Genomic DNA, 25,781 nt, shown 5'->3' on the forward strand with positions numbered 1-25,781 from the left:
CTTAACCCCACGTCACTGCAGAAGAGAGATTTTCTGGTAGCCAGCTGGCTCTCCTGCATGTGGATGTCGTTCCAAAAGACGTGCTCTGACTCAGTCCCATGCTATGGTTGGCTGAAGGAACCACTTGGTCACATTCTAGCCCTGAGTTATACAGGAGGGGCGACTAGATGCACATAATGGTCCTTTCTGACCTGAACCTCTATCAATCGCTACATTTTCTGCTGCTAGGAAGAGAACTCTGGACCTATTTTCTCTCATTCACTTTCAGTCGGAATAATTTCAATCCAGGCCAAAGGATTTCCTCTTCCATTGTGTCTTCAGCACCTTTGCGAGCAACCAGTTTCTGTTACCCACAGGTTACCAGTTTCAACCTGTCCCAGGATGAGATGGCCAGGAAAGGGGTTGGAGCTCAACTGCACCTGGCCCAGGTGATGCAGCTTCCTAGGGTGAAGGGAATAAGTGTGGGGGTCACGTGACAAGACGCAGCCTGTGACTAGGACCCAGGCCTGCTGAGAGATGGAAGGGCAGCCTGTACTCAGCCAGGAGAGAGACCCCAAGGGAAGCAGGCATGGGAGGGGCTTGGAGCGTCCTTTAAAGGTCAGGGACAAGCTGGGAAGGGGCCAGGCTGAGCACTAAGGACAAGGCCCTAGGAGGGAAAGACAGGGCAGTTTAGGAGATGGGGCAGATAGTCCAGTTGGTTTCGGCTCCCAGGACCAGACACCCAGAGGTGAAGGTGATTGTCGGGGCTTCTGTCCTTCTTCCCCAGTGTAGATTTGATAGTGGAGAAGACTGATGCCGTAAGGGGGAAGTGAGTTACCCCAAGGTCACCCAGTGAGTTTATATCACCAATGCATACTCGGAAGGATCCAATAGAAATATGGATTTTCCAGTCTCTTCTTTCTAGGAGTCCCCAGGGCTAAGGTAAAACCCCTGCGGCCCCTCCCCATTCTGCTCACCTCCAAGATGTGCTGGAGTTTGTCTGTGCTGGGGGGTGCTGTCAGCAGGATCGAGAGCTCGTCATCCATGTTCTCTGGGCAGGCCTTGCTCAGAGCCTGCCAGCGGAGGGAGACCAGGGGTCAGGAGCCTGCATTAGCACCGGTGTGCCATTGACCAAGAGCTGGCTGAGGTAAGCGCCGCCTGGCCGGAGCTCACACCCAGAAACCCTGCCCCAGGTCGGAACCCCCTCCCACACCCAAATTCCCTCCCAGACCTCACATCCGGCACCCCAACCCCCTGCCCCAGGTCAGAACCCCCTCCTGTACCCTAATCCTTCCCAGACCCCACACCCCCACCCCAATCCCCTACCCCAGCCCTGAGCCCCCTCCCGCACCCAAACTCCCTCCCAGAGTCCGCACCCCAACCCTCTGTCCCAGCCCGGATCTCCCTCTGGCACCCCAACCCCCTAATCTCCAGCCCAATCCCAGAGCCCGCATCCCCACCGGAGCCCTCACCCCTCCCTGCAATCCAACCCCCAGCTCCAGCCCAGTGAAAGTGAGTGAGGGTGTGAGAGCGAACGACTGAGAGAGGTGGGCTGGGCTGGAGTGAGTGGGGGTGGGGCATTGGGGAAGGGCATGAAAGTGGTTGGGTCAAGGGCGTTTGGTTTTGTGCAAGTAGAAAGTTGACAACCCTACTTAAGGACCTTTGAAAAGCAGCCTCCTTAGCACCGCTCCTGATACCAGGGGCCAAGGCGCCCCCGGACATGAGAACCACAATAGGCCAGAGCAAAACGCTGCGTTAGAAATCGGAGCTCAGGCTGCCAAGCGAACGATAGCTGACAGACAGGAGTTGCAGGAATTAAGGTTGTGCCTTCAGCCAGCAACTGGTGTTCATCCGTTTGCACCACACACACACCTGTAGGCAGGGCCACTATTTCCTTGTCTGTCTGCCTGTTTAGCGTCTCTCGGGCCTTACTGTGCCCATCACCGTGGTGTCTGAGTGGCAAACCAAGGGTTTGACGTGTGCATATGAAACTGCCTGACTGGAAGGACGTGCTTTGGTTTGGATCAGTGACTGCTGGGGCGATTGGTGGCAGAAGGCTCTGAGGGCCTGGCTCATTCCGACCTGGCTCATTCCAATGGCTTCTACAGCTCAGAGCAGCCCAGTCTCCTGCCTGGGTCTGACGCAAACCAGGAAGTACAGGACCACGGTTAATAAGAACAGCTCAAAAGATCATTTTCGCTGACCCAGCCCTGCACAGATTTCCAGCTTAGGTTTGCATTTTCAGCAAAAGTTCTTCTTGATTATTTTCTCCCAACCCCCTTCTGCCTCCATAATAGCCAGCCACCCCGTCAGTCGCATCCTGGGGCGCTCCAGGGACAGCGTGTGTGCGTGTATGTGTACGTCTGTATATATGTGTATGTGTACATGTGCGTATGTATGTGTGTACGTGTATGTGCACATGAGTGTGTGCACATGTGAGTGTGCGTGTGTATGTGTGTACATGTACCCCAGTCAGATGTATACATCTGGATTTCCTTTGAAAGAATTTTCAAATTGAGCTGATCAAGTGCAATGGCAAAGCACCCAATTCCTCTGCCCCCCCCAACTGCCTTCACTGCTTTAACGTACAACCTGCTCCGCTGGCACCACTGACTCCTGAAAGCCCTACCGCTCCAGGGGAGCAGGCCGTGCCCTGCCCTGCCCTGGCTGCCCCGGGTGTTACCTCGGAGGGAATCGTTCCAGATTCCAATGGGTGGCAGGTCCAGGGAAGAGCCTTATCTTGGGGGAGGCTGTACCAGACCCGCCCGACCCAGGCAGGCTCCCAGGTATTCTCTGCTCGGGGCTGATAGGGCTTCTTAGCAGTTTCTCTCCAAACAAATTCCAGTTCAAGACACCTGAGAGCTCCACAGCAGGGCAGCATCCCCAGAGCGCAGCAGGGCGGGGGTTAGGGGGAGCAGTCGGTAGCAGCACCTGCCCCTCGTACGGCAGGAGCGAGAAGTGCCAGCCTCTCTGCACAGAGCAGCAGCGTTCAGCATGGGCCAGACGTGCTGCGGTGATGGGTAAGAGCGGGCTCGGAGAGCCAGAGGGTCTGTGGGGCAGCGCTGGGCCCTTCTGCTCCACACTAGGGCCGGGTGGGCGTGTTCAGCTGGGATTGGAACCCACCAGCACTTGTGGGTGTGAATGTGGGGCTGGAACTCAATGTGGGGCGCTACTGGGGGGAAGGGCAGAGAGACTCCTGGGCTGAGACCCCCGCTCCAGGGAGACAGTCACTTCTGCCCAGCCAGGTTAAATTGCCCAGCTGTGTGACAGCCCCCCCATCCCCGAGGGGTTCCCCCCCCCCGGTATGTCACAGCAGGGTAATGTGCATACTGAAGGGCAGGGGTTGCCAGAGACTGGCTGGGAGAGGCCTTTGGGGATGGAGGAAGCAGCACTAAGGTACATGCCAACCTCCCTACAGAGGAGGGGCCGTGCCCCACAGGTGTGGGGCAGGGAGCTGGGACACTGCGTGGTGGGTCATTGTCTGGCCCAGGCCCTTCCTAGCAGGATGCCGAGGCATTTTCTTCAGGTCACCTTCTGCTGCAGCTTGGCCACGGGCCCCCATACCCTCTAGCCCAGCCAGGGATCCCAAGTGGGGATTGTCACGGCTGGCTCCTCCCTGCCGCCAGCAGCTCTTCACTGCCAGGGAATTCCTGAAATCCTGTGTGCTCCTCCCCCCCACACCTCCTGGGGCTGTGAGTGCCCCCCCCCGGACAGCCCCTCCCCCGAGCTCTGAGTGCCCCTGGCCAGTCCCTCCCCTCAGCCCCCCCAACTTCCTGGGGCTCTGAGTGCCCTCAGCCTGTCCCCCTCCCACACCCCGGGGCTGAGTGACCTTGGCCAACCCCCGTCCCTTCAGGAGGAACTCCCAGTACCCACCCAGCCCCCACACCTCAGGGTTCCCCTCCCTGCAGCTCTGTGGCCATACCCCCACCAGGGCCGGCTTTAGGCCAATTCAACCAATTCCCCTGAATCGGGCCCCAGGCCCAAGCCCCGGTACAGTGTACCGGCAAGAGCCAGTGCGCTGTACCAGGGTGGTCCGGCTTCCCCAGGGGGCAATTTAAAGGACCTAGGGCTCCCAGCAGGGGCCGGAGCCCCAGGCCCTTTAAATTGCCACCAGACCCCCACTGCTGGAGCCCTGGGGTAGGGCTGCGGGACTCTGGGGGCTATTTAAAAAGTCCGGGACTCCCGCTGCCTCTACCGCCCCGGCCCTTTAAATAGCCACTGGAGCCCCTCTGCTTCCCCAGGGCTCCAGCGGCTATTTAAAGGGCCGGGGCAGTAGAAGCAGGGGAGCCCTGGGCCCTTTAAATAGCCCCCAGAGCCCTGGTATAGCGGGGGACTCGGGGGCTATTTAAAGCTGCCTCTGCTGCACCCCGTCCCCGCACCAGCCCCGCACCGCCTGCCCTGCCCGCAGCCAGCCCCGTCTCCAGCCAGCCCTGCACCCCCTGTCCGCAGCCAGCCCCTGCTGCACCCCTGCCCTACCTCCAGCCCCGCCACCCCTGTTCTGCCCGCACCAGCCCCGCCCCCCTGCCCTGCCTGCAGCCAGCCCTGCACCCCCTGCCCACAGCCAGCCTCTGCCGCACCCCCTGCCCTGTCTCCAGGCAACCCCTGCCGCACCCCCCTGCGGCCCTGCCCAAAGCCAGCCAGCCCCACACACCCCTGTCTCCAGCCAGCCCCGCACTCCTTGCCCTGCCTGCAGCCAGACCCTACCTCCAGTGAGCTCCTGCCCAGCCTCCAGCCAGCCCCATGTCCACTGGTGCCCTGCAGTTCCCAGGGCAGTAACCCTGCACACCTGCTTCAATGAGGGGGGCAGAGAGCAGCTGGGACCCACACATGTGCACACCACTAGGGTGACCAGACAGCAAGTGTGAAAAATCGGGACAGGGGGTGGGGGATAATAGGATCCTATAAGAAAAAGACCCAAAAATCGGGACTGTCCCTATAAAATCAGGACATCTGGTCACCCTAGCACACCCCCAGGGAGTGGCGGGGACCCACACACGTGAAACGGGGCTCATTAATAACCAATCAACAGCATATATGATGCAATGTACAGAATATATAATTTTATTATTTATATAGTTATGGAAAGTAAATAATACATGGAAGAAATTAAAGGCTTTTTTTTCCATTATTTTTTTTGTTAGTCATCCCTGCCGGGGCCCCGCCAAAAATGTTCGAATTGGGCCCCGCCCTTCCTAAAGCCGGCGCTGCCCTCCGGGGCCCTTTAAATTGCAACCCGAGCCCCATGGCTGGAGTCCTGGGGTAGCAGCAGCAGCTGGGGGCTCGGGCGGTGATTTAAAGGGCCAGGGGATCCCAGCTGCCACTACTGCAGTGGAGCCCTGGGCCCTTTAAAGCTCCACCAGAGGACGGGGATTTAAAGGCCTGGGGATTTAAAGGCCCCGCCTCTTCCAGTAGAGGCCATGCCTCTTCTGGTTGAGGCCCCGCCCCCTCCTAAGGACTCCAGAGTACCAGTAAGTCCTTTAAGTTACTTTCACCCCTGGTCTTTCAGGAAAGACAGCATAGATAAGATCTGAACTCCTTTTGTAAGAGACAAGCCAGAAGTATTAAGGCCTTTCAGGTCCTCTTTATGCAGCATAAATAAACCAAAAGGGTACAAATAGTTTCTGTACTTTTCTAAATTATCTTTAATAGGATGTCCACAGCTGGGACATTCAAACCAGCACGTAGGTAGGGAAGTGCCCACCTTACATGAGTGACAATGTGAACATCCAAGGACAAGCAGCCTGACGTCCTACTGAGACATCTTCAGTTAAAAACTATGCACTGTAGTTAAGAGCCAATTGACATATACAAGTAGTAGTCCCCAAATGCTGCTGGCATTGAAGCTTTCTGCATTGTAATTGCCCAGCAGGAGAGATTGCTAACTCAGCACAATTGCTGAGCCAGAGGCATGTCGTCGTTTTCCTGTCCTGCTGCACAATGGGCTGCTATTTCACTTTCTGCCCAAAGTTCTACATTGGCTGGGGGGGGTGAGGGAAAAAAACAACAGGCTTCATTAATACTGAAGCCATGTAGATTGCTAAGAGTTCATGTGAAGAATAATACTTTAGGAAAACTATGGGGCGCAGGGGAGTTTGCAGTAATGCATGCACTTGGGAGGGGCAAGGCTTTCTTCAGAAGCTAGAGAACACAAGTAAATTCCTGATGCAGTTGGATCAGGTACCACACCTGCAAGTCATGTGTGCCCTGAGAAGGATGTGCTGAGCTCCTGGGGGAATTCTCATTTAGATGCGTCAACCACCACCAAGGATTTTGCCAGAGGCCATTGCCGGCGACAAACACAAAACTCTAATGCCAGATCTGTGATGGAGAAGTTGTGAACCTCTTTTTAGTGAGGTGAGCCCTACCAGTCCCACTGCTGTTATAATAATTTGTTATTTAGATTGTGGTAGCACAATTTTGGGTGCTAAATTTGTTCCAACCCTGGAGACATCACATCCTGAGGAGCAAAACAAAAAGGCAGGCAGAGGATGGGGCTAGGGTTGCAATGGACAAGCAAAGCAATCAGGATATAATAGGTTTTTTTGATCTTGGGGTTGGCTTCCCCCCCCATAATTCAGCTCTCATCTTTCTCTCACACCAATTCCCTACTTCAATCTCCTTCCTCCACACAGAGGAACAGTTCAATTCAGATAGATAAAGAACTGGAGGCTTGTTCCAACTTCCACTGACATTATACGAGTCTTCCCATTGACTTCAATGAGAGTTGGATCAGACTAGTTCCTTGCAGGCATCCTGGAAGAATTGGGGCATCAAGAGGGATTTAAATGAGGAGAAGATAGAGCCTTTGTGGACCAGCTCAGGAAAGGCCTGTCAAGCATCGGAGAGCTAGGGAAGAAAGCAGAGAGAGGGTTGTGGAAGAAACTGGCTGTCATAAACATACAGCTAAGGGCAACAGAGAGTCCTGGGGCACCTTTAAGACTAACAGATGTATTGGAGCATAAGCTTTCATGGGTGAATGCCCACTTCGTCGGATGCATCCAACGAAGTGGGCATTCACCCACGAAACCTTATGCTCCAATACATCTGTTAGTCTTAAAGATGCCACAGGACTCTCTGTTGCTTTTTACAGATCCAGACTAACACGGTTACCCCTCTGATACTATACAGCTAAGGGTAGCATAAAATCCCTCCTTTACCTGTAAGGGGTTAAAAAGCTCAAATAACCTGGTTGGCACCTGACCAAAAGGACCAATAAGGGAAGAAGATACTTTCAAATTTGTGGGAGGAGGTTTTGTTTGTGCTCTCTTTGTTCTCTCCAGGACAGGGACCAGGGCAGGAAAAAACATCTCCTAAAACTCTACCTGAAATAAGCATCCAAGATTACAAAAATTGTAAGTAATAGCAAGGAAATGCATTAGCTTATCTTTTGTTTTAGCTTGTGAATTTTCCCTATGCTAAGAGGGAGGTTTATTCCTGTTTTTTGTAACTTTGAAGTTTTGCCTAGAGGGGAATCCTCAGTGTTTTAAATCTTATTACCCTGTAAAATTACCTTCCATCCTGATTTTACAGAGGTGCTTCTTTTACTTTTTTTTCTTTATAATAAAGTTCTGTTTTTAAGTACCTGATTTAAGAACCAAGGGTCTGGTCTGTGCTCACCTTGTTTAGCTATTTGGTTGGTATATTATTCTCAAGCCTCACCAGGAAAGGGAGTGAAGGGGCTTGGGGGGATATTTTGGGGAAACCGGAACTCCATGTGGTCCTTTTCCTGAATCTTTGTCTAACTCACTTGACGATGGCAGTGATACCATCCAAGGACAAGGAAGAATTTGTGCCTTGTGGAAGTTTTAACCTAAGCTGGTAGAAATAAGCTTAGGGGTCTTTCATGCGGGTCCCCACATCTGTACCCCAGAGTTCAGAGTGGGGAGGGAACCCTGACACTGGCAGATAGGGCAGTGAGGCTGGCATCATTGACAGAATGGAGGGGATGGGGTTTTACAATAAGAAACAAGGGTGGATAAGGAGGAAAGGCCAGAGTTCTGCAGGGCCTTGAAGGCATTCGGTGTTGACAGGGAACTCAGTCCTCTGGAGAGGAGGTGGCAGGAGTGGAGAGAGAAATTTACAATAAAAGGGTATAATCAGATCCTGAAGTGGTAAATGTGCAGCACAGAAATTATCCCTAAGAGATCCAGGTCCTGTGGCATTCCAGATAAATGTAGCCAGTTGCTTGGATAAACATAGGTTTCAGAGTAGCAGCCGTGTTAGTCTCTATCCTCAAAAAGAACAGGAGTACTTGTGGCACCTTCGAGACTAACAAATTTATTAGAGCATAAGCTTTCGTGGGCTTTCTTGGATAAACATAGCTTTCCTCCACACTGCAGTTATTGTGGGCTGATAATTCTAAATATGAATCACTCTATAGAGGCACTCTCTTTCTCCAATTTCTAAGGGCCAAGTTCTGCTCTTACACCTTGTGCAAACCCACTAACTTTGGGCCAAACCCTGGTCACCATTGAGGCAACAGCAAAATTCCCATAAATTACAATGGGGCTAGGATTTGACCCTTTATCTTTAAGAAGGCTGCACAAAGTCTAAGTCAGTACAGAATTTGGCTGTTCCTCCTGCTCTCATTTCTCCTCTTTTCTGTCCCCTTCCTCCTCATTTGTGCTAGAGAAGAGTGGCAATGGATTGATAAGCCCCTCGGAACAGAAGTTCTTTTGCCACAGAGAAGGGACACTGTGAAAGAAGCTTCCTACCTTTATGCCTCAACCCTGTCGTTAAGGGGCCCCTTTTAGCCAGAGGGCAGTTTGTTTTCTGGGCTTCTGGTCTAAGAAGTCTGGAATCAAAAGTCAGCTGGTGAAACTGCGGATCCTGATTTGCTCCTTTCCTTCTGGAGAAGTGACAGGAGTAATGTCTTTCTTTAGGTTCCTGTGTTCCCTTATGTGGGCTGCACCTGTATAAAGGGCTGGCAACTGAGCTTGCCCCTCATTCTGTCAGGGGATAGGGTTGACCCTGCATCCTTGATGTAACAGAGTTCACTTCCCCCATTCCCCAAACCACAAGATCCCCATGGATATTGGGGGAATATATTGGAGGCCAAGGCAAGTCACATGGAGGCCCAGTGCCTCTGCACAGGGTCATAGCCACATATGGCCTCTTGGGAGTATGGCTCTTGGGAGTTCTGCAGACCTCTTCTGACAACTACTGCTCATGGAGAAGTGAGTTCTACTGCACAGAGGAGAATCTGAGTATGAAGAGTCCCTAGGAGTTGGGGGCGGGGAGGGGAGAACAACAAGAGAAAATGCCAGACACAATACAGGGAGGCTTGTGCTGTCAGGAGAGCTGTAGGAGCACGGCCACCAGGGGGCATAACTGACCCATCTGCAGCAAAGTCATCGCACTCTTGGCAGGTTCAGCCTGGGAAGGAGACTTGAGGTCAGCTCAGGTCTGTATTTGTCAGTCAAAAATCAAAATCTGGTGTATATCAGTCTGGTGTCTAGGCTCAGTGGAGGGTTTTTTTGTTTTGTTTTTTTAAATACTAAAGATGGAGAATTGGAGGCAATGCCTATGTTAGATATTCAGAGCAAGTGAAAGCCTTTGAATTCAACTTCCCAAATCTTGTTAGCCACTGAGTGAGCAAGACACCCCAGGCCCTCTCCTCTCCCCACTTTCCCCCATATTCTGCACCTCCCCCCCTTTGTAAGTGAATGGTCTTGGTTCATCATTGACACTCCTGAGCCACCAAAAGTAGGCTTTATAGGAACAGGGTTCCTCCCTTTCTCCACAAAGCCCTTGGGGCAGCATGTTCTCATAGGCGAGGGAGATGGGTTTTGCTTTCTGTAAGCAAGGGTATTTGCATGAGTGGGTTGAGCTGTGTCTCAGAGGGGAGTCACTTCTGGTGAGAGCTCCCAGGTGTAGCACCATGGCCATTTAGCAAGTGCTCCTCATGCTAGGGGTCACTTCACAGGTACCCTGCCCCTGTTAGCCCACTCTTGGAGGCCCCTTAAACACTCCATACAGTCTTTCTTGTTGCTCACAGCACTCCATGCTGGGGCTGGTTTAATATCAAATAAAGCTCTGACCTCGGAGTCCTGAATCACAAAATAATCCAACCAGTTCTCAATGAGTCCTCAGCATAAAGTCCAAAATCATAATTCAACAGTTCAGAGCTAGCTCCAGTTCTTCAGCCACATCTAGAGGTCTTTCTCCATCAGTCTGCTCCATCTGAAGCTGAGAGTCCCCAGCCCTTTCCGGCTAGAGAACTCAGCTGTCTGACCTTGCTTCCTTCTCCTGCATCTTCTAATTCCTGAGCTTCTCTCAACCACACCCTCCCCATCGTTTTCTGCAGCCTTTTATATTTGAATTACCTTATTCTCTTCAAGGGGGGCTCATGGTGTAATCAGGGTTGGCTTAGCCTCAGGCCCTGGGGCATGCCACCCTGCTACAATTGGCAACAACAGATTCATCCTAGAATTTCCCCTGAGTGCAAAAGGGATTTGACATGACCAGGAAAACACTGCTACAAATACCTCTATTATCTGTCTGTCTGTTTAGTATGATCCATGATTTATGTGAAGGGAGGCTTTTGAAGTAGTCTTAAAAAATACTGGTATACAACAAAGTGTCAAGGAGCACCAAAAGCAAAGATTTGACTCTGATCTTTACAGAATAATTGAAAAAACCCAACACTAACTATTTTTGAAGCATTTCAGAGCTTTGAACGAGTCGCTTAACATCTTACACATGATGTAATCATTTCCTGCAAAGAGAATAAATACATTTGTTTTTCCACCCTGTGTTTTTTAACCCATTCCCTTTAACAATAGGTTTGTGCTTTACCCTCAAAACACCCATCTAACATTTCACCCTGCTGTAATCTTTCCAGGCTGGGGAAACTGGTTAGGTCATGACATCCTAAGGCTCGGTCAGTAATGATGACAGGGTTTGGGAAGAAGCTGCAGTTTCTTGACATCTAACTATTCCCCTTATCCTAATACTCCTGTGCCCACGTGCACAGCACTTGTCGGTATGTCCATCCTCCTGGCAGGAACACCGAAGTGAGTACTGTTCAGAATTCTGCTAATGGCTCTCCTGCTCAAGAAGGGCACCTACAAATTGAGGTATGCCAGCTCACTGGCTACTTTAAAGACTTTGATCTTAATATTTATATAGCTCCATGCATAGCATGGCACTTTACAGGGCAGCTCCTCAGCAGGTTTAAATGGTCATAGCTCCATATGACAATGTACACTAGCTAAGAGGATCTGACTTTACATGAAGATATAATCCCTGCTCCACAGAGTTTTCAAATCTAATTCAATTGTATCCCTGTAATCCTATTAACTAAACTCATGGCAGACTTCTCCAACCTGGGAACACTTATGCAAGCCAATAATCAACTCTCAGAAAGGCAAAAAATGTGCTTGTGTGTTGACAATGCTTTTTTCTTAACCTGCCTTTAAAGTCAATACAATATAAGTGAAAATAAATAGATCCTTAGAACCCAGAAGGCATTTCTCCAACTAGATAATAAATATTTTTAAGGTAGATCAAATTTTAAACCAAAACTACTCAACAGTGCCCCCTTTCAGCACTTGGCAAAGGTCAACTTTTGCTGCGTCAAAACAACCTTATGAAACTTGCGAGCTGTAGGTCTGGAGCACAACCAACATGGGAGACAGGGCCAATGTCAAAAAATGAGCCCAAACACAACAGCTGATGTAAAAGGAGTCTTTATGAAAGGAATAGGAACCCCAGATTCTAAGGGAAAGCATCAAACTACAGGCAAATGGTAAGAAACTCAGAATGCAGAAAATAGTGTGGTTGGATTGAAGACTTTTAAACACTCTGCAGGTGTGTTTCCATGCTTTTCAAATATTGTTGCATACCTCCTTGTTTTGATGTTATTTTTCCTACAGTTGGCAAACAAGACACCTTAAGTAATGGCCAGTCTGCTTCAGAGAGAGATTTGTCTTATTTCAATGGTCTGTAGTACTGCAAAAATACATTTTTGGACTTCAAGTGAGATCAGGAACAGTCTGGGGGAAATGGGTAGCCATCTATTTTTGACTCACATTTGCTGTGCTCAGAATCCTAGAATTCTGGACTGGTCACACCCACAAAGTAAAATATGGGGCTCCCTGCTTCCTCTCCCCCCTGCTCCACCTGCTCCCCACTGCACTGATCCGAACCAGAGATAAGGAGTGGGGCAAAAGGAAGAGCTATATCTGGAGCACTGCTGTCCCCTTCTTTGTTGACATTGAGAGCACTGATGCAACAGGCTGCATAGCACCTCTGCTTCGATGCTGAGCTCAAGTGAAAGGAGGAAGAATGTTGTGCCACCCCACTCCCTTCCTCTCTGCTTCAAGCTGTAAGTGTGATGCAGATTGCTGTGAATACATGCGTGTGATGCATGCTGGAGTGTGAACACTGTATGAGACCATGAGCTGGCCCCAACCCTTAACTTAGCCTGGGGCAGTGAACTGGCCCCAGCCTCAACCCTCCTGAGTGATAACCCTAAACATTGGATGGGATCTCCAGCCAGGCCCAATGCTAACACTTGCCCAGGCCCACAAATGGGTGCCAACTCTAACCACAGCCAATGCCCACAAACTGGTTCAAACCCAAGCCTGGAGGCACAAACTGACCCCACCATCACCCTCGCCTGAGTCCACAAGCGAGACCCAATCCTAAAAGTCACCTAAGCTAACAATCTGTTCCCAACTCTATACCTCGCCCTGACTTTCAAATTGGCCCGACCCTTATCTTAGCCTGACCCCACAAGATGGTCTCAAGCTTCACCCTACCTTGGGCTTTCAGACTAGCTCCAACTTCAGTTCTAGCCAGACCCAGAATCTTGTCCCCACTCTGCAATTAGATCTGGCCCTCAAACTAGCCCAAGGCCATGAACTGGCACTAATCCTACTCCAGGTTCTCAAGCCAGCTCCAGTTTAACCGTAGCCTGAATTTATGAACTGGCACCAAACCAGTAGAAATGCAAATGATGCCTATGTTATGAGCTTGATGCAGAAATTACTGGGTGAGTTTCTATATATAGCCTGTGATATACAAAAGTTCAGATTAAATTATTTTAATGGTCTCTTCTGTCTTTATAATCTACAAATCAATGAAAATATCTGACTAGCAATCTAATAAAATACCAAATTCTGCAACAAGCAGTGTCTGCTTCATTCTCTTTACAAGGTTCAGCCCCGGTGATGTATGAACATGCACACACAGGAATACACTGTAGTGTATAGTAGGTATAGTAGGATGGTTACCCCACTTTTGCCCCTTCCCACCCTTTTCTGTAACACTCATCCTTGTTTTCATTCTGGTTGCTAAATGTCGTATTTTCCTTATCTGCTCATTGTTAGATAAACATATTTCTGTCTGTTTCTTTTACACAAACTCCATCTGTAAAATGGGGGAAATGATGTTGAATTCCTTTGTATAGCTCTTTGAGATCTACTGATGAAAAGTGCTCTATGAAAGCTAGGTGTTACTATTATTAATTAGTAATTATTATTATTATTTTTATATTATTATGAATAATAACAACAGCATAGTACATACCCTTTAAAAACGGGGAACAAAGACCACCTGGGGAATTATAGACCCATCATCCTAACTTCGATACCTGGAAAGATACTGGAACAAATTATTAAACAATCAATTTGTAAGCACCTAGAGGATAATAGGGTGATAAGGAATAGTCAACACAGATTTGTCAAGAACAAATCATGCCAAACCAACCTAATTTCCTTCTTTCAGAAGGTTACTGGCCTAATGGATGTAGGGAATCAGTAGATATAATATCTTGATTTTAATAAAGCTTTTGACACAGTTCCAGATGACAGTCTCATAAGCAAACTAGGGAAATGAGGTCTAAATGTAATGACAATAAAGTAGGTGCACAACTAGTTGTAAAACCATACTCAGAGTAGTTGTCAATGATTTTCTGTCAAACTGGGAGGATGTATCTTGTGGGATCCCACAGGGCTCTGTCCTGGGTCTAGTACTATTCAATATTTTCATAAATGACTGGGATAAAGGAGTGGAGAGTATCCTTATACAATCTGAGGAGGACAGCAAGCTGAGTGGGATTGCAAGCACTTTGGAGGACAGGATTAGAATTCAAAATGACCTTGATAAATTGGAGAATTGGTCTGAAATCAACAAGATGAAATTCAATAATGAGAAGTGCAAAGTACTACATTTAGGAAGAAAAAAAATCAAATGCACAACTACAAAATAGGCAATAACTGGCTAGACAGTAGTACTTCAGAAAAGGATCTGGATCACAAATTGCGTATCAGTCAATAATGTGATGCAATTGTGAAAAAGGCTAATCAGTCTGGAATGTATTTACAAAAGTGTTGTATGTAAGACATGGGAGATACTTGTTCTACTCTACTCAGCACTGGTGAGGCTTCAGCTGGAGTACCATATCCAGTTTTGAGCACCACACTTCAGAAAAGATGGGGACAAAATGGTGAGAGTTCAGAGGAGAATAACAAAAATGATAAAAGGTTTAAAAAACTTGACTGACGAGGAAAGGTTTAGTTTTGAGAAGACTGAGTGGGGGACCTCATAGTCTTCAAATATGTTAAGGGCTGTTATAAAGAGGATGGTGATTAAATGTTCTTCATTTAGATATTAGAAAAATATTTCTAAATACTGGAATAGGTTACCTAGGGAGGTTGTGGAATCCTCATCACTGGAGGTCTTTAAAAGCATTTTGGACAAATACCTGTCAGGGATGGTCTCGAGGTTTATTTGGTCCTGCCTCAGCTCAGGGGGGTGGACTAGATGGCTTCTCAAGGTCCCTTCCAGCCCTATGTTTCTATGATTCTTTCCCTAATGTTGAAATGAGCTACCACGTTTGTATGGCATTGTTACAATGTTCAAGGGATTGGGCTCCCTCACAGCCTGCATCCCTATAATGCTACGTCCTAGGATTGGCTAAGACTGAACCATCACAGTCCATGGTTGGTGACCTATAGACCTTACTGCAACAAAAACAAAAGGGTCATCTTCAAATGGACATCATTTCCTGTCTTGAAGAAGGAAAGGAAAAAAAGCCCACTCACCAGTATAGAGTACAAATGTTTGACTCGTTTCTAGTGATCAGTTTGTTAATGAACTGCAACGTCAGGTTCATCACCACAACAGGGGACTGTATGAAAGTCTAGCTATGCATTTTGTGGCATGTAGATTTCTTTGGGGAAATGGAGCAAGGAGTGTTTATGTGTCTGGGGATGGAGATCAACCAAGTAGCGATTAATTTTGTTTGACCAACTGCATTGTTTTTTCTTGGCCTGTTAGCTATGATCACGGATACTGTCTGATACAACTGTCAGGAGACTATATCCTGCTTTTGCCTGGGAATAGATGTGATGATCTAATAGATCTTTGCTATCTCTGGCATCTGTGCCCGCAGGGGCAGCTCCAGGCACCAGTGTAGCAAGCGTGTGCCTGGGGCGGCAAGCCGTGGGGGGCGGCCTGCCGGTCGCTGTGAGGGCGGCAGGCAGGCGGCTTTCAGCGACATGCCTGCGGGAGGTCCCCTGGTCCCGCAGCTTCGCTGGCAATTTGGTGGCGGGGACGCCAATGGTGCAGCACCGGCGGACCTCCCGCAGGCATGCCACCGAATCTGCGTGACCAGTGGACTGCCCACGGGCGTGCCGCCAAAAGCCACCTGCCTGCCGTGCTTGGGGCGGCAAAAAACATAGAGCTGCCCCTGTGTGCCCGTATTCTGGGGGATCAAATCAGGTTAAAGCAGGACAGAAAATTCTCTGGAAAAAAACAAGTTCAGCCTAGTTTCTGATTGTTCTCTCAAAATCAACACTGGCTATTTTTGCTTTATAAATAAATCCCACTTTTAACAAAAACCAACAAACTTCATTTATTTATTCTTTTTCTTTTTCCAAACAACTCACTTCTCATTTCCATTTTTTCTGTGACATCAGCCTAGTCATCGGCTCATTTCCACATCCCACACTCCTAGGCCAAAATAGTCCTATATTTGTTGGGTGAGGTTAGGAATGGTACATCTATTTATAGATAGTATGTGTGTCTGTGAGAGATCATACAGGGTTGCAGAAATCCCACTGGAAAAGGGATTCTGACACAGAAAAACCCAAAGGGTGAATCAAGCCCCTTCTAAAATATTGAACTAATCTTTGTGTCTAATATGCAGTGAAAAAAATGGCCTGGGTTATTTGCCAACAGGGGGTCTGGTTTGTCCTCAGTTTTACCACAAGACTATTCTCCCTGTTCCAGTGCTATGAAAAAGGCTTTGTGCAGCAGGATGGACGTAGGAAGGAGCTCACTGTACACTCTGTGGCTGGCCTAGACTGCTGAGACAGAAGGGCTCTTAAGAAGTCCCTCCACTCTTCCTGTCTCCCCTCCCTCCTCCCCCCACTCTATATTGCAAGACACATGCTATAAAATCAAACACCCCTCCCTATCTTGGCCCTTCAGCACCTATTTTCTGTTTCCCCTATATAAAACAGGAGAGCTGATAGCTGTTTTATGGGTATTAGCTTTCCTTGTGCTGTGACTGAGCACCTGAGTTTCAATCCAACCCACTGTTGCAAATATGATGAGTTTTCCAAACTCAGCTGAACCCTGCGTGTGGCCATCTGCATTAGAAACAGAATAGGACTGCCCTCTTTGGTTTATATCCCGATATTATGCTGAATCAAATCAGATGCCTATTAGTCCTTCCCAGTCACCAAAGAAAGGCTGGTGTTTCTGAAAAGAGCTGAAAAAGTGAGGAAGCTGAAGATGGAATGAACATGGAGATCGGAGAGCGAATCCCATTTCACTCTAGCAAGAACTGGTTTCTCCATGTCAAGACTGGCATTTGCTGAAGTATCATGTTAAGGAAACCCAGAGATATAAAACCATGGAGTAGAATTTCCCTCCCATGTATGAGAAGGACACATCCTCTGTGGGAACATTCCCGGAGCTTACTGCAGCAGCATACAATTTCACAGAATCATAAAAACGTAGGGCTGGAAAGGAACCTTGAGAAATCCTCAGGTCCAGGCCCTGCACTGAGGCAGGACCACATAAACCTAGGCGACACCTGACAAGTGTTTGTCCAACCTGTTGTTAGAAACCTCCAGTGACGGGGATTCTACAACCTCCCCCGGAAGCCTAGTTCAGAGCTTAACTACCCTTATAGTTAGAAAGTTTTTCCTAATAACTAACCTAAATTCCCTTACTGCAAATGAAGCCTAGCACTTACCAGAATGGCCGAGTGGTTAAGGCGTTGGACTTAAGATCCAATGGACATATGTCTGCGTGGGTTCAAACCCCACTTCTGGTAGCAATGTTTTTTTAGGATACCGGGAGGAAGCACAAGCAGGAGAGTGCAAGGGGGAGGATTCCTGTCTTAGACTGAGAAAGCGGGGACAATCAGCAAGTTATCATAAGTGCCTATACACAAATGCAAGAAGCCTGGGAAACAAGCAGGGAGAACTGGAAGTCCTGGCACAGTCAAGGAACTATGATATGATTGGAATAACAGAGACTTGGTGGGAAAACTCACATGACTGGAGTACTATCATGGATGCAGGGCCGGCTTTAGCAAGAGCGGGGCCCGATTCCTGGGGGCGGGGCTTGCTGCAAGCCCCGCCCCCAGGACCCGAGCCACGCCGCACTGCCGGGGGGGCCCGAGCCGAGCCGCGCTGCCGGGGGGAGGGGTCGGGGGGGCCCCGAGCCGAGCCGCGCCGCCGGGGGGGCCCCGAGCCGAGCCGCGCCGCCGGGGGGCCGGGGGGGCCTCGAGCCGAGCCGCGCCGCCGGGGGGAGGGGCCGGGGGGGCCCCGAGCCGAGCCGCGCCGCCGGGGGGGGCCCCGAGCCGAGCCGCGCCGCCGGGGGGCCGGGGGGGCCTCGAGCCGAGCCGCGCCGCCGGGGGGAGGGGCCGGGGGGGGCCCCGAGCCGAGCCGCGCCGCCGGGGGGCCGGGGGGGCCTCGAGCCGAGCCGCGCCGCCGGGGGGCCGGGGGGGCCCCGAGCCGAGCCGCGCCGCCGGGGGGCCGGGGGGGCCCCGAGCCGAGCCGCAGGGGGCCCCGAGCCGAGCCGAGCCGCCGGGGGGCCGGGGGGGCCCCGAGCCCAGCCGCGCCGCAGGGGGGGCCCCGAGCTGAGCCGCGCCGCAGGGGGGCCGGGGGGGCCCCGAGCTGAGCCGAGCCGCGCCGCAGGGGACCCGAGCCGCGCCGCGGGGGGAGGATGGGGGGGACTGAGCCGCGGGGACCGGGCCGGAGCCGGGCCACGGGGGCCGTGCTGGGGCCTGCGGGAACGGGCCGCGCCTCCCCGGAGCCCTTCTCCCGCCCCCACCCCAGCTTACCTCATGCTGCCGGCCGGCCCGCCCCTGCTGCTTAGTCTCAGACTTCCCGCGAATCTCTGATTCGCGGGAAGCAGGGGAGGGGGTGGGGCGTGCAGGGGAGGGGAGGAGGGGGAAGTGGGCGGGGTGAACAGCTGCAGCGCGGGGCCCTCTTGGCGCGGGGCCCAATTCAGCCGAATCGGCTGAATCGGCCTAAAGCCGGCCCTGCATGGATGGATATAAACTGTTCAGGAAGGACAGGCAGGGCAGAAAAGCTGGGGGAGTTGCATTGTATGTAAGAGAGGAGTATGACTGCTCAGAGCTCCGGTATGAAACTGCAGAAAAACCTGAGATTCTCTGCATTAAGTTTAGAAGTGTGAGCAACAAGGGTGATGTCGTGGTGGGAGTCTGCTATAGACCACCAAACCAGGGGGATGAGGCGGACGAGGCTTTCTTCCAGCAACTAGCAGAAGTTACTAGATCACAAGCCCTGGTTCTCATGGGTGTCTTTAATCACCCTGATATCTGCTGGGAGAGCAATACAGCGGTGCACAGACAATCCAGGAAGTTTTTGGAAAGTGTAGGGGCAACAAAAATGATTAGGGGTCTGGAGCACATGACTTATGAGGAGAGGCTGAGGGAACTGGGATTGTTTAGTCTGCAGAAGAGAAGAATGGGGGGTGATTTGATAGCTGCTTTCAACTACCTGAAAGGGGGTTCCAAAGAGGATGGACCTAGACTGTTCTCAGTGGTATCAGATGACAGAACAAGGACTAATGGTCTCAAGTTGCAGTGGGGGAGGTTTAGGTTGGATATTAGGAAAAACTTTTTCACTAGGAGGGTGGTGAAGCACTGGAATGGGTTACCTAGGGAGGTGGTGGAATCTCCTTCCTTAGAGGTTTTTAAGGTCAGGCTTGACAAAGCCCTGGCTGGGATGATTTAGTTGGGAATTGGTCCTGCTTTGAGCAGGGGGTTGGACTAGATGACCTCCTGAGGTCCCTTCCAACCCTGATATTCTATGATTTTACTTATTGTGGCCCTACACTGCATGGTATGGAGGGGAGGAAATAAGTTCAGGGGCCTGCAAAATGTGAGTAGGTCATAGGTACCCACACCCACTCCATATGGTGCTCTGTCTCCCTCTATTGGTGCTGCTCAACTTGTATACAAGTTAACGAGCCTGCTACAGCTTTGGCGAACAGACCTGGGTCTTTTAGTTCAGGCGGGAGCAGCTCGTGCTTTAAGATGCAGAAGGACATGGCATAATGCATGCAGATGGAGAGCACAGAGGAGGGAAACAGTGCTAACGTACTGCATGTGCACACACACACACACACAATCCTACAGAAGCTCCTTTACCCAAATACTATGATTTTCAGAAGTGCTTATCCCCTGCAGTTGCCATTGACTTCAAATGGAATTTTGGTGCTTGACATGGCTGAACGTCAGGCCCCATATGGTTGGGATACATAGGGAGTTGAGCTAATTTTCCTTATGGGGTTAAGGACTAGAAGTAGGGTTGAGAGTGGGGGTGAGAAGAAATTCTGATCATGGTTCTACTTAAGGAGTGAAGAACTAGAAGGTAGACTAGTTAGCTGATGTTTCTTCTTAAGGGACAGAGAACTGACTGGGGGTGCAAGATAATATCAGCTATTAATTATCTTTAAGAAGTAGAGAGCTAAAGGTGTGTCAGGGGGTGCTTTTCACTAAGGAGTAGAGAAGTGGGAGGAGGAGGGACTGGAGTGCCTGCTGCACTCTCTTCTCCACATGTGGAAAGTTTCCAATGAGAGCAAGTTTCACTCCCCCGTTAAGGGATCTCTCCCCCCGCCCCCCTCCTCCCCCCAGCATTTCATTACAGTGAAAACAGGGCATATAATAAAACTGTGCCCTTTAAAAAAAAAAAAAAAAAGTCAGCCTTACAGATGTCCTTTGTGTGAAGGTGTAATTACAGGATAAATATGGGATGCTGACCAAGAAATATGGTCTGGTGAGGCATGCAGTCTCTTTAAATAGATAAATTTGCCATTTAATTTTGGCATATTCCTGTGTGCTGCAGCCACTGGTCTCTCTTTGGCCCAAAGGTCCTATCTCTGACCCACAGGAGGAAGCAAAAGTCCAGTGGGGTAGGTGTTACTATATAAATAAATGAACTCTAGTCAGGATAATGTACATTTAAAGTGTTTTCTGCCCGGGAATGCTTAGCTATTTCCAAGAGTGAGTAAGGCAGTTTATGCTCCTCTTTCAGACATTGCTTAGCATGCTCTTTGTGTTTCTAAACCAAAAGGAATAGAAAATATAGCTTGGTAGGGCAGTGCAGGTTCCAAGTGCCAACATGCAATGGTTCTTCTCCTCCTTCCTAGAGTGGGTAGTGGGAAAAGCTGATTTCTCTGTGGACTGGATGGGAAACAAAGAGATACTCCAGCCCAGATAGACCTTAACTTTTTAACTAGGAACAGTTGGCATTGAAGTTGGGCAAACAGTTTTCTTGTCGCATGGTGTTCAATATCCCTTTTTTCTTGTGCCTCCAAGGTCACTTCCTGTGTGTGGCAACCAAAACAGGATGAATGTTGGAAATGAAAAGGTTCAGGCTAAACCTCCATCTTCCCCTGGCCTCATGCTGGCACTTGAGTGGAGGTCCTCAGGACTGGATTTGTATTATGGATCTGACATGTCCGTTGCTTCAGGCAGATGCTAATAAATAAATTGCTTCTCAAAAGTGTTTATCAAACTGCCCAATATAGAAACCCACCTTGATAATGCTGAGAGGGACCTAGAATTAAACTAGGCCATCCTTCTTAATCAAACGGGGGTGGAGGTGCTGGTGGGATGGGGTGAGAAGTGGAGTGTTCCTTTCTCTGAAAGCTTATCTCATAGAAGTTTGGCAAAATCCCCCACTTTTCCAGATCAGCCTCTTTTTGACCTTCTAGAATGTCAAACACAAACACTTAATTGTAAAAATTCATCATTTAAAAGTTAAAAAAACTTTACCACACCTTCAATGAAATAATAATCTTCGGTATTTGCCATGCATCTTTGTATATTATCAGCACACGCAATCACTGTTATATTTGCATACTCCACCATGTTGTGGTGAATAATATTAAATCCAGCACAAATCCCTATGAACCATGACATCTCCCTTTTTTGAAGTGATACCATTAATAATCCAGTATAACTGAGTCAACGAGCTGTTTTGACCCATTGTCCAGACAATATATCTCTATACCTAGAGCGGTCCATGTAGGTCCCTCATCTTACATAGTTAATGTTGGCACCTTCTAATGTTTTTTTCCCTATGCGTTTGCATAACTCCTTTATGCACAGTTGCTGCTTTTGGCAGAATGCATCCCACACATTAATTGCCCTCTGTCTAAAGAAGCTTCTCTTGAATTCCTTTCCTGATCAAGGCTTACTTAGCTTTTACCTAAACTGTTTTGGTTATGACCCTGTTCCCCTCTCACACTGTTGTTCATCATCCACCTTCCCTATACAGCTCAGAATCTCCCTAACTGCTCTTTTCAGTTCCTCTAGTCTAAAAAAAAGAAAAGGCTGATTTTCCCCCCTAACTTTTCACCATGACTATAGCCCCCAAGCTCCTGAATCACCCCTAACATCAGCTGTACCTTTCAGTTCCCCAATATCCTTCCCTCAACAAGAATCCCCAAACTGTGCACAATATGCCTGTCTCCACCTTTTTTTCTTTCTGTCCATTTACTATTATGTATTTGTATTCTGTATTTTTCTATGTGCCTAGACAGTTGTCTGGCTGACTCGCGGTTAGCTAGCCATTCGTCCCTGTGCCTGCTGATCTCCCTACCTTGTACTTACTTTACCTGAGTGTGTAGACTAGAGTCCTGGCTCATCTTATTCGTTTCAGACGCTTGTAGGAAAGGGATTCAAACAATAAATAACATGAGTGAAAGAAATATCCTCCTAGTTTAAAGCCGAGAGGAAACTGGACTTGGATTTGAAAGGAAAGGAAAATGCTAATGTTCTCCAAGCTGCTTGGTCTCGTTAAATTGTTTAATGAGGTTTTTTTTTAAATGGCTGTTGATATTTTTCCTGCAGGTGAAGGATCCTTGGAATTTTCTCCAGAACCTGCTGCTAGAGCCAACTTAAACAAGAATAGTCCACTTTATGGCAAACCTAGCAATGCCAGGACAGCTCCGGAACAAACCCTGAGTGTCTTTGAGAGAAGGAGGGAGGGAAAAGGCAGGGCATATTTGCTGGTCCAGTGGCAAGTTTGAATTAGACCAGTAAGGGGAAAACACCAGACAGAAAGGTTACATTTAGGCTGGAACAAAGGTATTTGTGAGCTCCTCTCAGCTAGCAATCCTACACCATCTCCCACAATGACTCCTTCTGGAAAGGGATGGCACTGGAATAATTGTGAACACCATCACTCCTATTACATAGACTCCAGTTAGGAGACATTAGGACTTGTGTAGCTGCATACAGCCCCCTAAATCTTTACAGCTACATCACAGCTGTTGCTCTTATACACCCCCTCCCCCCCCCCTCGCAGGGGTTATAAAGGGAACATGGTTCTCTAGTTTTGTACTGTCATGTTGAAGTACTGGCTGAAGCACTCATGAATTCTCATTCACCCACCCCAAAATCTTTCTTTTTAGATTGCACCTATGCCAACTCCTTCCCCACCGCTAATGCTCATGTACCATCCTACACAGCTCCTCCACAATCGGTACTCCCATACTATTCTTGACATTTCCCCCAGAGATTCTATACCATCCTGTACAGCCCCCGCAGAGCCCATGCTCTTAAATTAGTCCCTACAGCTCCCCATAGCCATTGCTCCTATACCATAGTGTATAGCTTCCCCAATGCTCCTATACCTTTCTGTATAGCTTCCCCACAGTCAGCACTTCTGCATTATTCCTAACAGTAAAAAACTAACTTATTATTGACATAAATAGTTTCCTTTAATAGGCAAAACTTTCTCTGTGGGTGGAACAGTGAGGTAAATGATATCATGGAGATATGCCATTGGCATTCAGCTGTTTGGAGAATCTGTCTCCGTTGCCTTAACTATCTGCCTCTATCTTACAGCCTAACTATATCTGCTTCTAACGTGTGTGTGTGTGTGTGTGTGTGTGTGTCTCTCTGTATCTGTTGTGGGGCCTGTATACTCGGTCACACTTGGGGGGGGGGGAAGGGCATTCAGGCACTGCAATCACATCACTAGGACTGCCTTTAGCCTGAAGGCTGCAGGGCCTAGTGGCCAGTGGCAATAGGGCTTTGGTGGGCCACCACAACAAACAGTTGGGGGGTGGGGGGGGGAAGAGACCCCAGCCTGCAGTCTGGGCAGAACCATTATCTGTCTAGGGAGATCAGTTCTCTGGTGGGGCAGAATGCAAACAGTCTGCCATCCTATCTCTGAGGGATGGCAGACCAATGCAGGCATCTCGGCCTCAAATGGGGGAACTGGCACCCCCAGGGGTGGGGTGGCAAGGGATAGGGGGACACAGGCCCATCCAATTCCACTGACTCCCAGCTCAGGGCCCTGATAGTGGTGAAAGGTTTGCTACTGAGTCGGTGGGGGGGGGGGGGGGGGTTACGACCAAACACACCAGCTCCTCAGGGGACAATGCCTAGTCCCCCGATGGCTACTTCCTACCATGAGTCCTAGCATCGTGATTTGGATGTCACTGTCTCTGGGCTCAGCAGGCTGCACTGCTCCTGGCAACTGCAACCTCCCTGGGGCATCTGCTGACACTTGGGCATCAGTCTGGGGCACGGCACCTCTGGCTCTGGCTCTGGCTCTGGCTCTTGCAGTCCAGGCTTTCCAGTGCTCCTCAGCTGGAGCCAGCGAGGTGCATCCTTCCTCCTCTGCAGTCAGCCCTGCCTGGGCTTCTCCCTTTTATACTGCTAGAGCAGTTGGCGCATGCTCAGCAGGGATGAGGGGGCGTGGCTTCCGCTGTCAAGAGTGCTGCCTTAACCTCTTCAACTCCAGTGCAGGGCCTGTATACCCCATCACAGTATCATTCACCCATCCTGCCATCTGTTGTGGTGTATTTCCCATTCACCCATCCGTTGTGGTTTATTTACTTCCTAGCATACACCAACACTTCCATTTCAATCTCTTCTGCACTGTCTGGCATTCCTTGCCATAGCAATGAGTAGCATAGCGTATAGAGTAATGATTATCTGAGTGAGACTGGTATGCTAAGGCAAGCCTAACATATTTGATGTGCATAGTCTTATCACAAAGAATCACTGCAGGGGACAAAAGATTTTCTGGTTTAAGCACAGGCCTAGGAGTCAGGAGATCTGGGTTCTATTCCCACTTCTTCTGGAGACATCCTGTGTGACCTTAAACAAGTCACTCAGCCTTTGTTTCATTCTCTTTCGGGGTGATAATACTGTTCTGCCCTACTGGTGGTATTGTAAGGCTTAATCCATTAATGTGTGTAAAATGCGTGAAGTTCCTCAGCTAGGTTCTGATTCTGCTCCATTGAAGTGATATAGGGTCAGGCCTATGAAAGGTGCTGTATAAGTGCAAAGTATTTCCTTAACCCTGGATACCATGGTGGACTCTGTCAAAGCATGTATCTCACTTTGAGAGCAGCTGTTTTATCGTCTTCATGGCTGTTTTTTCTTTTTGCCACAGTTAAAATAAATAGCAAGTCCCTCGGCCCGCGCCGCTTCCAGCAGCCCCCATTGGCCTGGAGCGGCGAACCGCGGCCAGTGGGAGCCGCGATCAGCCGGACCTGCGGACAGGGCAGGTAAACAAACAGGCCTGGCCCGCCAGGGGCTTTCCCTGCACAAGCGGCGGCCCCAGTTTGAGAAACACTGCACTAATCACATGTTATTAGTGAAAATACTCATCTGAACTATGACCAGCGGTTTGGAGAAGACTAAACATCCGTGTGCCTCCTTCATCCTGGGATCGCTGCCTCTTCCTGTGGCTTTTGTAATTCACCAAATGAAAGCAGCCCTCTGTTGCTCCTCTCCAGGTAACAGATATAATCATTGTTGATGTTGGAGAGACTCTTCATCCTCCACACATGTATGCTTGGGCAGGTTGCAGCCAGCCCAGAAAAAAACAAGCTACTGCTTCTTATTCATGTACATGACAGTGAAGATTGTGTTACTAAATATTATTGCTGCTCAGTATTATAGTCTTAAAACGTCTTAAGCTTTCTTCTAAGGGCTTGGCTACACTTGCAGTTGTAGAGCGCTGGGAGTTAAACCAGCCTTCGGATACAGCAACAGGGAAAACGCTGCCGAGTATTTACACTCTCAGCTGGAAATGCACTGGCATGGCCACATTAGCAGCTCTTGCAATGCCACAAAGAGCAGTGCATTGTGGTAGCTATCCCAGCATGCAAGTGGCTGCAACGTGCTTTTCAAATGGGGGTGGGGTGGAGTGTGACAGGGAATGTGTTGTGTGTATGTGGGGGGAGAGAGAGTGGGGTTTTGGGGGGCTGAGAGCATGTCAGCATGCTCTTGTAAGTTCAGACAGCAGCAGACCTCCCCCCCCCCCTCCGCCTCTCTCTCA

General features: G+C 49.4%; 2 long non-coding RNA genes and 1 other non-coding gene across 3 annotated transcripts in view; 2 read left to right on the forward strand and 1 right to left on the reverse strand.

The window, feature by feature from the left end:
* LOC135972747 (uncharacterized) overlaps positions 1 to 5,187 on the forward strand; it is a 31,774-nt gene extending 26,587 nt beyond the window's left edge. Inside the window, exons 2-4 of the long non-coding RNA XR_010589240.1 lie at positions 1,039 to 1,126; positions 2,825 to 2,999; positions 5,121 to 5,187. This is a non-coding gene — a long non-coding RNA (uncharacterized LOC135972747). The remainder of the gene's footprint in view (positions 1 to 1,038; positions 1,127 to 2,824; positions 3,000 to 5,120) is intronic.
* Positions 5,188 to 5,335: 148 nt separating this feature from the next.
* Positions 5,336 to 13,739, reverse strand: LOC122174347 (uncharacterized). Its single transcript, XR_006176036.2, has 3 exons — positions 13,513 to 13,739; positions 10,631 to 10,696; positions 5,336 to 6,825 (listed from the first exon to the last, which is right to left on the reverse strand). It is a non-coding gene; the product is annotated as an uncharacterized LOC122174347 (long non-coding RNA).
* Positions 13,740 to 17,189: 3,450 nt separating this feature from the next.
* TRNAL-UAA (transfer RNA leucine (anticodon UAA)) lies at positions 17,190 to 17,272 on the forward strand. The gene has a single exon. It is a non-coding gene; the product is annotated as a tRNA-Leu (tRNA).
* Positions 17,273 to 25,781: the final 8,509 nt, after the last annotated feature.

This window comes from Chrysemys picta, chromosome 7 (genome assembly GCF_011386835.1).
Source record: "Chrysemys picta bellii isolate R12L10 chromosome 7, ASM1138683v2, whole genome shotgun sequence".
Lineage (NCBI taxonomy): Eukaryota > Metazoa > Chordata > Testudines > Emydidae > Chrysemys > Chrysemys picta.